At 35.7% G+C, this 5,261-nt stretch overlaps 1 non-coding gene across 1 annotated transcript; it reads left to right on the top strand.

Moving 5' to 3' along the window:
- Positions 1-4,027: 4,027 nt before the first annotated feature.
- On the top strand, positions 4,028-4,134 carry LOC139869739 (small nucleolar RNA R71). The gene has a single exon (XR_011766320.1). It is a non-coding gene; the product is annotated as a small nucleolar RNA R71 (small nucleolar RNA).
- The last annotated feature ends 1,127 nt before the right edge of the window (positions 4,135-5,261 follow it).

Below are 5,261 nucleotides of genomic sequence, written 5' to 3'. Positions count from 1 at the left end.
GACTACAACTCGTGCATCGTTAGTTGGGAGAGCTTGTGCTTCCGCCCATTTAGATACATAATCAATGGCAACGAGAATGTAGAGATTATTATGAGATTTTGGAAATGGACCCATAAAGTCAATACCCCAAATGTCAAATACTTCACATACTTGAATGACATTTTGTGGCATTTCATCACGTTGACTTATTTTTCCGGCCCTTTGACAAGCATCACAGGATTTGCAAAGAAGATGTGCGTCTTTGAAAATTATAGGCCAATAGAATCCAGCATCGTAAACTTTTCTTGCTGTGAGTTGAGGCCCATAATGCCCTCCTGTTGGTCCTGTGTGACATTGATTTAAGATTTGACTAGCTTCATCTACGAATACACATCGGCGTATTATTCCATCGGGACAACTTTTAAACAAATGTGGATCTTCCCAGAAATAGTGTTTTATATCACTAAAGAATTTCTTTCGTTTTTGGTACGATAATCCTTTTTCAAGGTATCCACATACTAAGTAGTTTGCATAGTTTGCAAACCATGGAATTTCACTATAATCTATCTTCAATAGATATTCATCAGGAAAGTTGTCTTGTATGGCCGATTCATTTAGAACTTCTAATTTGGGATTTTCAAGACGAGAAAGATGATCAGCGGCGAGATTTTCTGCTCCCTTTTTGTCTCGGATTTCAATATCGAACTCTTGTAAGAGTAAGATCCAACGGATTAATCGTGGCTTGGCATCTTGTTTTGAAAATAGGTATCTAAGAGCAGAATGGTCGGTATAGACCACCGTTTTTGCTAGAACGAGATATGAACGAAATTTGTCAAAAGCAAAGACAATAGCAAGGAGTTCTTTTTCAGTAGTTATGTAATTCGTTTGTGCTCCTTGTAACGTATTACTAGCATAATATATAGGTTGAAATTGTTTTTCAATCCTTTGTCCTAAAACGGCTCCCATTGCAAAATCACTTGCATCGCACATAAGTTCAAACGGTAGATTCCAATTTGGAGTTATCATGATCGGCGCATTAGTGAGTTTTTCATTAAGAATATTAAAATATTTGATACATTCATCCGAAAAGATGAATGGAGCATCCTTTTCTAGGAGTTTATTCATAGGAGTGGCAATTTTAGAAAAATCTTTTATAAAACGTCAGTAAAAACCGGCATGCCCTAGAAAACTCCTAACTCCTCTAACATTGGTGGGATGTAGAAGTTTAGCAATTACATCTACTTTAGCTCTATCTACTTTAATTCCTTCCTTTGAGATTTTATGACAAAGAACGATGCCTTCTTTAACCATGAAATAGCATTTCACATAATTAAGTACTAGATTTGATTGTTCGCATCGAATAAGCATTCGTTCAAGATTAACTAGACATGTTTCAAAAGTATCACCGAAGACTGAAAAGTCATCTATGAAAACTTCCATGCATTCTTCTATCATGTCGTGAAAAATCGCCATCGTGCACCTTTGAAAGGTTGCAGGGGCGTTGCAAAGTCCAAATGGCATGCGTTTGTAAGCAAAAGTACCATAAGGGCACGTGAATGTGGTTTTCTCTTTGTCTTCGGGTGCTATTGGAATTTGAAAATATTCGGAAAAACCATCAAGAAAACAATAGTAACTATTTCCGGCTAATCTTTCCAACATTTGATCAATGAAAGGTAAGGGAAAGTGATCTTTTCTGGTGGCGTCATTTAATTTTCTATAATCAATACAAACACGCCATCCTGTTACAGTCCTAGTGGGAATAAGCTCATTTTTCTCATTTGTGATGACAGTCATGCCACCCTTATTAGGTACGCATTGAACTGGGCTTACCCATGGACTATCAGAAATTGGATAAATTAAACCTGCATCTAGCAGTTTAATAATTTCTTTCTTAACAACATCTTGCATGTTAGGATTTTGTCTTCATTGGCGTTGCACATACGTTTTATGACCTTCTTCCATTAGGATTTTATATGTGCAATACGAAGGACTTATTCCTTTAATATCATGAATTTTCCATGCAATGGCTGGTTTATAAGTTTTTAGCACAGAAATGAGTTGAGATTTTTCATTTTCAGTAAGAGAAGACGATATTATTACAGGTAATTCATACTCACCATGTAAATAAGCGTATTCCAAATGGTTTGGAAGTGGCTTTAACTCTAATGTCGGTGGTTCTTCTATCGATGATTTGTATCGATATATGTCTTCTTCTTTTAGCATTTGAATTTATTCTGTTGTTAGTTCATATCCATTAGCCATAAGTGTAGCTAACATTTCAGTTTCATCAATTGGTTCAGTTCCTTCTCCTAAAGAACATTCTCCTGTTCCTTGTAATTCTGGAAATTCTTCTAACAATTCTGCATGTGATTCTATAGTTTGAATATAATAACAAATATCATCTGCAGATTGCGGTTGTTACATTGCTCTATCAACTGAAAAGGTAACACTCTCGTCCTCTATACGTAGGGTCAGTTTCTTACCGAACACATCTATCATTGCTTTAGCCGTGTTTAAGAATGGTCTTCCTAATATGAGAGGTACTCGAGAATCTTCTTCCATGTCCAAAATAACAAAATCTACTGGAAATACTAAATTACCGACTTTAACTAGCATGGTCTCCATTATCCCTCTAGGATATTTTACTGATCGATCGGCTAGTTGTATGCTTATTCTTGTTGGTTTAAATTCTCCAAGGTCTAGTTTAGTGTATAATGAATACGGCATTAGATTTATACTAGCACCTAAGTCTGCCAATGCTTCTATTGAACTAAGACTACCCAGAAAACATGGAATTGTGAAACTTCCTGGATCAGATAGTTTTTTTGGTATCTTATTTAACAGCACTGCAAAACAATTAGCATTCATAGTAACAGCCGAGAGTTCTTCCATTTTCTTTCTATTTGTGATTAGATCTTTCAAAAATTTAGCGTATCTATGCATTCCTGAAATCACATCAATGAAAGGAAGATTGACATTTATCTGTTTAAACATATCCAAGAATTTGGATTGCTCGGCTTCAAGTCTCTCTTTTCTCATTTTACTCGGGTAAGGAAGTGGTGGTTGGTATGGTTTAACATAAGGTTTAGCCTTAACTGTGTTATCTTCATTAACCTTTTCAACTACTGGTTCTTTTTCCTTATCTTGTTCAGATTGTGGTTCTTGTGGAGTAGAAATAGCTTCATCAGATATTACAAGTATTTCAGATAGTTTAAGTGTAATACCACTTCTTGTGGTAATGGCTTTAGCTGTTTCATTCTGGGGGTTAGCATTAGTATCACTAGGTAGACTTTCCAGTTTTCTTTCACCTATCAACCTTGCTAGGTTGCTCACTTCTTGTTCCAGATTTTGAATAGAAGCTTGTTGATTTCTAATTGCTTGAGCATTTTGTTCATTGGTTTGCTTCTGAGATGTGAAAAATTGTGTTTGAGAATCAACTAGCTTCGACATCATGTCTTCTAAATTTGGCTTTTTATCATCAGTTTGTGGTGGTTTATTTTGAAAATTAGGTCTTTGCTGATTGTAAGTATTATTGGATACTTGTTGATTGCTAGGACCTTGTTGGTTGTTGTATGGAACATTTCGGTTATAATTCTGATTTTGATTGTAGATCGGTCTTGGCGGTTGATAATTATTCTGATAATTATTTCCAGGCCTTTGGTTTATGTATGAAACATTCTCTCTTTGTTCCATTGTTAGTTCAATACTGAGACAATCTTTTGTCAAATGTGGTCCTCCACACTGCTCACAACTAATTCGTATTGAGTGAATATCTTTAGTCATCTTTTCCATTCGTCTCTCGACAGCATCTATCTTTGCGGAAATGGAATCTAAGTCATGGCTAGAATCGGCTCTAGCTGCTTTAGATGATCTAACGATATCTTTTTCTTGGTGCCACTCATGTGAGTGGGAAGCAGTGTTATCAATAATTTTGTAAGCATCAGTTGCTGTTTTCTTCATAATGGAACCACCAGCTGCTATATCTATGTCTTTTCGTGTAGTGATGTCGCATCCTTGGTAGAATATTTATACTATTTGACAGGTGTCTAAACCATGTTGCGGACATCCTCTCAACAATTTTCCAAATCTTTTCCACGCCTCATATAGAGTTTCATTTGGTTTCTGTGTAAATGTAACAATTTCTCCTTGAAGTCTTATGGCTTTAGATGCTGGAAAGAATTGTTTAAGAAATTTTTCAACTAAAACGTCCCATGTATCAATCGCTCCTTCAGGTAACGATTCCAACCAATCTTTGGCTTCTCCCTTTAAAGTCCAGGGAAATAACATGAGATATATCTGTTCATCCTCCACTTCTCTTATTTTAAATAGTGTGCAGATCCTATTAAAGGTACGAAGATGTTCATTTGGATCTTCCTTCGGTGCACCACTAAATTGGCATTGATTAGTTACCATATGTAGGATTTGTCCCTTGATTTTATATTCTGACGCATTAATGTCTGGTTGAGTAATTACGTGACCTTGGCCAGTGCGTTTAGCTCTCATTCGGTCTTTCATACTTAGAGGTTCCAGATTCTCCATGATTGAATTTGTTGAATCTGAATCACTAGAGGATTCTGATTTAATGGTTAGTTCCTCAACAATCTTTGTTTGAATAATTGGTGGTTCTGGAGGAAAGATTAGTGGTTCAGGATCTTTGAATCGTCCCTGAATATTCTCCGGATTCTCAATTGTGAGGTCGGGTTCAAAAAATAGATTATCGAAAATTTGAATTGGAGTACTTGGTCGACTGGATGACGATTCTAAAGAAAAATCAACGGCGACAATATTTGCTAGATGTCTTGATCTGGTTACAGGTGGTGAACGTACAAAAGGTGGTGAACGTTTTGCTCGGTGCATTCACTGAATATCCTATTAGTTTTTAAAAAGAAAGAAAAATTATATAAGTTATCCAATTAATAGACTTTTCTGATTTTGCCCATGTTTCGAATAGCCAAAAGATGCAGCAGAGGGGCAGGATTCGTTTGGTCTCAATATAATTGAGTACTGTTTGGCTCCAATAACTCGGTCCACGTACAAATCCAACTATTACTACGAACCAGAAAATTTTGATGTCTATCAATTTAACAGCTTAAAATAATTTTTCGTAATTTAAAGAAATTTTAGAGAAGAAATAGAAAAAAAAAATCTAAGTCCTAAAACTAGAATGTCGAGAAATAAGAAAGAAAAAGAACGCGTCGAAAAACGTCGAAAAATAAAAGATCGAAAAATAATAGGCGTCGAAAAATAAAAATAAGAAAGTAGCGCGTCGTAACTTAAAAGGC

This window comes from Rutidosis leptorrhynchoides, chromosome 9, assembly GCF_046630445.1.
Source record: "Rutidosis leptorrhynchoides isolate AG116_Rl617_1_P2 chromosome 9, CSIRO_AGI_Rlap_v1, whole genome shotgun sequence".
NCBI lineage: Eukaryota > Viridiplantae > Streptophyta > Magnoliopsida > Asterales > Asteraceae > Rutidosis > Rutidosis leptorrhynchoides.
Note: the sequence above shows the minus strand (reverse complement) of the source record. Positions and strands in the feature narration are given on the sequence as shown.